At 32.7% G+C, this 9,110-nt stretch overlaps 1 non-coding gene across 1 annotated transcript; it reads left to right on the forward strand.

Annotated features, from left to right (window-relative positions):
• The first annotated feature begins 4,873 nt into the window (after window positions 1–4,873).
• Window positions 4,874–4,980, forward strand: LOC128282236 (small nucleolar RNA R71). The gene has a single exon (XR_008272444.1). It is a non-coding gene; the product is annotated as a small nucleolar RNA R71 (small nucleolar RNA).
• Window positions 4,981–9,110: the final 4,130 nt, after the last annotated feature.

Here is a 9,110-nt window from a genome sequence, read left to right on the forward strand (position 1 = left end):
AAAATTTTTTCTTTCCTTCTCTACAACTCACGGCAATGGGGGATTACCACACTCACACACATTTTTTTTTCATTTTTTATCACCCATACACCTTTGTTTATTATTTCACCCTAATGCACCAACAAAACATGTTTCATGACATGTTTAGCCCATCCTCCCTTGTCATGGCCGCCACCACCTATAAAGGGGAATTTGACATGCAAGTCCATTATTTTGCATGCATGCTTTAATTAGTCATCACACATTTCCTATCATACTTTCAAAGTTCATTACTAAGTCCTTTCTTGTGGAATTCACCCTTATAACACTAAATCAATCATCATAAAATGTCATACATGAGCACACACATATTATAGGCATCAAAATAAATTTTTAATTATTTTTATGCCTCGGTTTTGTGGTCCCGAGACCACCTTCCGACTAGGGTCAATTTTGGGCTGTCACAAAAATTAAACTTTCTCAATTCATAATTCTCACCAATAATGTTTTATCATAATTCACAAATAATTATACATTGATAATTCAACTAAAAGACCACTGAAGATTCAAATAATCCAAGTCAAACATTTTTTTAAAGCATGAAAATGTAGGTATTTCCCCTTGTCTAAGTAATTACCTTTAATTCAAAACCGACAAGAATTGACATCCTCCCTAAAGATTCACTCAAATAACTCAAAGTGTTTAAGGTTTAAAAATTAAGCACTCAAAATTCAAACATGAAAAGTTATTACCATAGGCTTGCATGAAAATCAAATCTCCACCAATATAAAATGAGATGACACACAAATCAAAAGGTCTTTACAGGGTTGTAATGGGGCTTGGTTTAAAGGTGTGGATAAAAGCTAAAAAAGAAGATTAGAATTGAGATCGAATTGATCAATTACCTAACTAGAAAAATAAGCCAATGCTGAATAATTACATTAATCGAAATTATTAAAGAATAACACGAGCTTCTTCACAGAATATGAAATTAACTACTTAAGCTCAGAACAAAGAAATAATAATAATCAACATATATGTATTTTTTTATTCTTTTTACTTTTTTTGACTTTTATTTTTTTGAGAACAATAGATAATAAGAGAAAATTTAACAACTGAAACAAAAGAACACAGTAAAGCAACTAACTAAATCAAATCTCGACAAAAAGGGAGTCAATAAAACGGGAAACAATTCTTAATGAATCAAAAAAGAAGTTATAGGTTAATATGAATGGTAAATTAAGAAACGGTTTGTTAGGCTCCAAGGAGTTCACTAAGGGCTAATTATGAAGGTAGGCTTTTTATGGGATAAGTGGGTTAAAACCTAGGTGCTTTATCATCTCAGTATATCAAATCAAAGGTGTGGTCTCGACATGTATAATCGAAGCAAGTTCTAGAATAACAAATCAATATTGTCACACTCATAACCAATAATAAAGTGAGCAAGAAAAATGTATGCTTTAAAGGCTCAGAATCTCACAAAAATTATGGCTTTTGATGTTAAACTTGCAAATTTCATACTTCAAGGTAATACCTCAATTTAGGGAAACAACCTAAAATTTTTAATTCTAAAAAATAGACTTATCATGCTTGATTCTCTAGTGTCATAAAGTTTAAACAATCAATGCACAATTACCTATGAATTTAATCTAAAACACATCAATAATAATCATAAATCAACAAAAAATCATTCTAATAGTAATGTGAGAAAATTACTTAAACACAAGACATAATTTAGGGATTTTCTAATGATTCTATAGATAACCTCCCCACACTTAAGATTTACATTGTCCTCAATGTACAAACATATATAATCAAAGTATAAACAGAATATCATAAGAGTGGGAGAAAACTAAAATTGCCTTGAATATTGGATGAAATCTTCAGAATAGTAAAAACCGGAATTACAGTCAAATTTAAATGTATCTCATGATTCCGAGCAAACTAAGAAGAAAATAAACACAGATAATAATAAAAAATTAAGGGGTTATAACTCGATTAAAAACAACCACCAATCTTTCAAAAGATAATAAGGAAAATAAGTTGAAGAGAAAAAAATAAAACAAGTAAAACAAAATTAAAAAGAAAGATAAAAAAATAATAATAATAAAATAATAATAGTAAACTCAATGATATTAATAAACTTAAAAGGTAATTATAATGATAATAGTAAAAAATAGGAAAGAAAAAAGAAAAAAATAGAAATAGCAAAATAAAAATAATAAAAAATAATAAAAGTATATAAAAATTAAAATATAAAAAATTAAAATATAAGTATAAGAATAATAAATTAATTACTAAAATAAAATAAAATAAATTTGGGGTAATTAACCCAGTTTTCACATGGCCATGGACATGCTCGTGTGTCCAAGTCGTGTGGGTCACATGGCCATGTCGCCAGGCTGTGTATGTTTTCCTTCGCTTCTCCCACGCCCATGTGAGATCCCACATGCCCGTGTGGCCAGGCCGTGTGCTCCACACACCCGTGTGGCCAAGCCGTGTAACTCTCCGACTTTGAAAAAAGAATAGCTCCAAGTTTTACATGGCCTAGGACACGCTCGTGTGTCCAGGCCGTGTGGGTCACATGGCCATGTCGCCAAGCCGTGTATGTTTTCCTTCGCTTCTCCCACTCTCATGTGGGATTCCACCTGCCCGTGTGGCCAGGCCGTGTGCTCCACACACCCTTGTGGCCAAGCCATGTGGGTCAAAAACACACTTTTTTTTTAGATTTTGAAAATTGATTAATTTTAAAAAAAATCATAAAATAATGTTAAGAAAATAAGTAGTGTTAACACTCGGGTTGCCTCCCGAGAAGCACTTATTTAAAGTCTAAGCTCGGCCTACCTCGTATTCGCATGGTTATGGTGGTTCACAGAGTCAAAACTCATCTTTCTCACTGTCAATTCTATTATCAACATAAGGTTTTAGCTGAGTAATATTTACTTTAAAAGTGCCAAATTTTGAATGATTTACCTCGGCTGTACCGTATGGGAAAATATTCAGTACCGTAAAAGGAGTTGATCCGTTTGCATTATGCTCTAAAGTGGCAATTCGAGGGTGTTTTATCCAACAATACCTGATCGCCAATCTTTAATTGGTTCGTCTCATCCTTAAGCTCATGATGGAGTCGCTTTGGTTCATCGTGTATTCTAGGTTTCTCCTCGACTTGTGTTCGCCATTCATCTAGTTCATCGATTTGTAATCTTCTTTCTTCATGATTTGTTCTGTTTTTTTATGTAAACTGGACTGCGGTTCTGTCACGTTTTTTTGAGGTGCTTCCTGCAAAGAATGTTGAGCCACAAGGTTATTAACATTAACAGAGCTCGTAATATCATCTCGATCACTAGATATCATAACAGAATCACGAGCTTGGAGTTTAATCGTGTCATCACCTACACGAAGTATTAACTCACCTGTACCAACATCTATGATAGTTCTAGCAATTGATAAAAAAGGCCATCCTAAAATCAATGGTATGTCACTATCCTTATCCATGTCTAGAACAAAAAAATCAACTAGGAAAATGAATTTTATCAATTTCAACGAGTGCGTCTTCAACAATACCCTTAGGAAATCTAATTGTTCTATCTGCCAATTGAATGCTCATCCTAATTTTTTTGGGTTTCCCAAGACCTAGTTGCTTAAACATTTTGTAGGGCATGACATTAATACTAGCCCCTAAATCAGCCAATGCATTATTAACACTTAAACTACCAATTAAATAAGGAATAGTAAAACTCCTAGGATCTTTCAATTTGTTCGGTAGTTTGTTCTGCAAAATGGCTGAGCACACTGCATTTAGCTCCACATGTGACGAATCATCTAACTTCCACTTATTTGCTAAAAGCTCCTTTAAAAATTTAACGGAATTTGGCATCTACGAAAAAACTTCAACAAACGGTAAGTTAGTATGTAATTTTTTCAACAGTTTAAGGAATTTACCAAATTGTTCGTTTGTGTGGTCTTCCCTTGTCACATTTGGATATGGCACATGACGTTTATATTCCTTAATGACCGATTTTTGCTCGTTGTGGCTCACCTCAACCTTACTTTTAGCTACCATATCTTCTTGTCTCAGTTTTGGTTCATCTCTCAATTTTGGTTCATCTCTCAATTTTGGTTCATCTTTAACTAACCCTTGTTCATCTCGAATAGTAATCACATAAAGTTTCTCCCTTGGGTTAGTTTCGGTATTACTCGGTAAGCTACCTTGTGGTCGTTTTGAAATCATCTTGGTAAGTTGACCAATTTGATTTTCGAGCCCTTGAATCAACGCTTGCTGATTTTGAGTGCGGTTTCAGTGTTTTGAAAGCGAGTTTCTGACACCGAGATGAACTTCGTTAGCATCTCCTCAAGGTTTGGCTTCTTTTTCTGCTAGTAAGGTGGTTGTTGGAAACCTGGAGGTGGTTGCAGTTTTTGATGTCCTTGACCACCCCACAAGAAATTGGGATGGTTCCTCCAACCTGCATTATAAGTGTTACTATATGGATTATTCTGAGGTATAGAATTATTACCCATATAGTGGATCTGTTTGTTCTCTGTGCTAGGGTTGTAGGATAGATATTCTATGTTGTTCATTTCTCCTCCATTCGCATCGCACTGCATTATCAGATGTACCTGCGTAGAGACACATAAACCATCAATCTTTTTATTTGAGAGCTCTACCTGGTGTGATAACATGGTGGCCGCGTCAAGGTTGAAAACACCGGCTGCTTTATTAGGTTTTGTCCTCATGACTTGCCATTGATAGTTATTCAGTGACATCTCCTCTATGAACTCATAAGCCTTCTCAGGTGTTTTATTATTTATAGTACCACCGGTAGCTGCATCGATCATTTGCCTAGTTGAGGGGTTCAAACCATTGTGGAAAGTCTGAACCTATAGCCAGAGAGGTAACCCATGGTAAGGGCACCTTCTTAATAGATCCTTATACCTCTCACATGCATCATATAGGGTCTCTAATTCCATTTGCAAGAAGGAAGAGATATCATTCCTCAACTTTGCTGTCTTGGCCGGTGGAAAGTATTTCAATAAAAACTTCTCGATCATTTGAACCCAAGTAGTGATGGAACCTCGTGGTAAAGAGTTCAACCATTGCTTAGTCTTATTTCTCAATGAGAAGGGGAATAATCATAGGCGAATGGCATTGTCAGAAACGCCGTTTATCTTGAAAGTATCACAGAACTCTAAGAAATTGGCCAAATGAGTATTTGGGTATTCATCCTGCAAACCATCAAACTGAACAAACTGTTGAATCATTTGAATAGTGTTAGGTTTTAGTTCAAAATTATTTGTAGCAATAGCAGGTCTAATAATACTCGATTCGGCCCCAATAAGAGTGGGCTTGCCATAATCGCACATAGTACGAGGAGCAGGATTTTATTTACAGGATTCGTAGCAACCACAGGAGGTAGCGGATTATTCCGATTGTCAGCCATCTCCTTGGTAATATTGGTATTGTCCTTATGCTCTTCCTTTATATACTGCAGACTCCACCTTATTTCTCTACAATTTTTACGAGCTGTGCTTCAATTTCACTGTCAAAAAGTAGAGGTCCTGTCAGGTTTCTTCTAGTCATAAACTACAAGAACCTGCCAGAAACAAACAAAAAATATTAGTAATTGAAAATAAAAAAAATAAAAAAAATGCAATAAAATAAAAAAAATGGCTAAATTAATAAAAATCAAGCGTTCCTAATATCTTAGACTCCAGCACCTATACCAAAAACTTGATGACCGTTTATGGTTCACTAAACTAGACTATGATCACAACAAAGGCAAGCGCACCTATCGAATGATAGTATAGCTATGGTGAGTCCAGAACATTGTATCCACAAGGACTAAAAGTACTAGTATTAACTATCTTCCTATTATTTAGCCTAGAATAAAAGGGATTTTATTTTAATCTAAATTTGACTAAACTAATTAACTAATAAATACGAAAGAGAGTGAAGAAAATAATCGAATAAACCAATGATAAAGACAATACCCAAGGAAGAATCCACCTAGACTTTAGTTATTATTCTGACTTTGAATCAAACGATTTATTCACTTGTCTTGATCCGCAGAAATCCCTAAATTATGTTAATATCTCTTTCGAGACTAAGAACAACTAACTCTAGGTTGATTAATTGAAATCGCTTTCTAATTAAAACCTCTATTGTCGCATTAACTCGATCTATGGATTCCTTTATTAGATTTGACTCTAATCCAACAGATTTATGTCATCCTATTTCTAGGATTGCAATCAACTTCGCTTAATTATGCTAGATCTACTCTTAAATAGGGACTTTTGCTCCACTGAATAAGCACATCAAACTTGGATTAATATCCTTAAAATATTAAGGCAAGAATTAAGAACACATAATTAATAACAAGAACAAGTATTTATTATGTAATTCAGATGATTAAATAATAAGATCCATCGTAGGTTTCATCCTCCCTAGGTATTTAGGGAGTTTAGTTCATAATGTAATAGGAAAACATCTCAAAAATAGGAAAACAACAAAACATAAAGAAACCCAAAAACTTTGAGAGAAATTAGAGGAAGATCTTCAGTCTTGAAGGAAATCCTGCTTCTGACCTGAATCCGTTGGCGTTCTTCGAGTAATTCCTGTGTTCTACTCTATGTGTCCCCTTTAGGTCTTATTCTAGTGTGTTTATATAGACTTTAGAATGCTCGAAAACCCTAAAAATTGGCTTTTTCCACGTGTTTGGGAAACAAGAAGCAATATCGACATGGGCTGGCATATAGGCATGTGGCCTGCTCGTGTGGATCACATGGGCATGTGCCCAACCCTTGTGGATCCTGAAAACTCCGATTTTGGCCCTTTTTTCGCTCATTTTACTCCCAAATGCTCTCCTAAGTGTAGAAACATGAATTTAAGGGATTAGGAGCATCAAATTCACTAATTCTCATCATAAAATCCAAAAATATTCCAAGCATGAAATTAGAATATGTTACATTTATGGTTTATCAAATATCCCCACAGTTAAACATTTGCTTGTCCTCAAGCAAAATCCTCAACTCACAATTAAAATTAAACTTTCTCAATTCATAATTATCATCAATAAAGTTTTATCATAATTCACAAATAATTACACATTGATAATTCAACTAAAAGATCACTAAAGATTCAAATAATCCAAGTCAAACAATTTTTTAAAGCATGAAAACATAGGTATTTTCTTTTATCTAAGTAATTACCTTTAATTCAAAACTGAAAAGAATTGACATCCTCCCTAAAGATTCACTCAAATCACTCAAAGTGTTTAAAGTTTAAAAATTAAGCACTCAAAAGTCAAACATGAAAAGTTATTACCATAGGCTTGCATGAAAATCAAATCTCCACCGGTATAAAATGAGATGATACACAAATCAAAAGGTCTTTACAAGGTTTTAATGGGGCTTGGTTTAAAGGTGTGGATAAAAGCTGAAAAAGAAGATTAGAATTGAGATCGAATTGATCAATTACCTAACTAGAAAAATAAGCCAATGCTGAATAATTACATTAACCGAAATTATTAAAGAATAACACAAGCTTCTTCACAGAATATGAAATTAACTACTTAAGCTCAGAACAAAGAAATAATAATAATCAACATATATGTATTTTTTTTTTTACTTTTTTTGACTTTATTTTTTTGAGAACAATAGATAATAAGAGAAAATTTAACAACTGAAACAAAAGAACACAGTTAAGCAACTAACTAAATCAAATCTCGACAAAAAGGGAGTCAATAAAATGAGATAAAATTCTCAATGAATCAAAAAAAAAGTTATGGGTTAATATGAATGGTAAATTAAGAAATGGTTTGTTAGGCTCAAAGGAGTTCACTAAGGGTTAATTATGAAGGTAGGCTTTTTATGGGATAAGTGGGTTAAAACCTAGGTGCTTTATCATCTCAGTATATCAAATTAAAGGTGTGGTCTCGACATGTATAAACGAAGCAAGTTCTAGAATAAAAAATCAATATTGACACACTCATAACCAATAATAAAGTGAGAAAGAAAAATGTATACTCTAAAGGCTGAAAATCTCACAAAAATTATGGCTTTTGATGTTAATCTTGCAAATTTCAAACTTCAAGGTAATACCTCAATTTAGGGAAACAACCTAAAATTTTTAATTCTGAAAATAGACTTATCATGCTTGATTCTCTTGTGTCATAAATTTTAAACAATCAATGCACAATTACCTATGAATTTAATCTAAAACACATCAATGATAATCATAAATCAATAAAAATTCATTCTAATAGTAATGTGAGAAAATTACTTAAACACAAGACATAATTCAGTGATTTTCTAATAATTCTATAGATAACCTCCCCACACTTAAGATGTACATTGTCCTCAATGTACAAACATATATAATCACAGTATAAACAGAATATCATAAGAGAGGGAGAAAACTGAAACTGCCTTAAATATTGGATGAAATCTTCAGAATAGTGAAAACTGGAATTGCAGTCAAATTTAAATGTAACTCATGATTCTGAGCAAACTAAGAAGAAAATAAACACAAATAATAAATAAAATTAAGGGTTATAACTCGATTAGAAACAACTATAAATCTTTCAAAAGATAATAATGAAAAGAAGTTGAAGAGAAAAAAATAAAACAACTAAAAAAAATTAAAAAGAAAGATTAAAAATAATAATAATAAAATAATAATAATATACTCAATGATATCAATAAACTTAAAAGGTAATTGTAATGATAATAGTAAAGAAAATGAAAGAAAAAGAAAAAAATAAAAAAGCAAAATAAAAATTAAAATATATAAAAAAATTAAAATATAAGTATAAGAATAATAAATTAATTAATTAATTAGTAAAATAAAATAAATACTATAACAATTAAAAATAAATAAAATAAAATAAAATTGGGGTAATTAACCCAGTTTTCACATGGCCATGGACATGGCCGTGTGTCCAAGCTGTGTAGGTCACATGGCCATGTCGCCAGTCGTGTATGTTTTCCATCACTTCTCCCATGCCCATGTGAGATCCCACTCGCCCGATTGGCCAGGCCATGTGCTCTACTGATTCCCAAGAAGAAAATAATAGAAAGAAAATACCCCAATATCATCCCTAATGATTCAAACCTAGAAGATTTTATGTCAATTG

The sequence above is a fragment of the Gossypium arboreum genome, chromosome 1 (genome assembly GCF_025698485.1).
Source record: "Gossypium arboreum isolate Shixiya-1 chromosome 1, ASM2569848v2, whole genome shotgun sequence".
NCBI lineage: Eukaryota > Viridiplantae > Streptophyta > Magnoliopsida > Malvales > Malvaceae > Gossypium > Gossypium arboreum.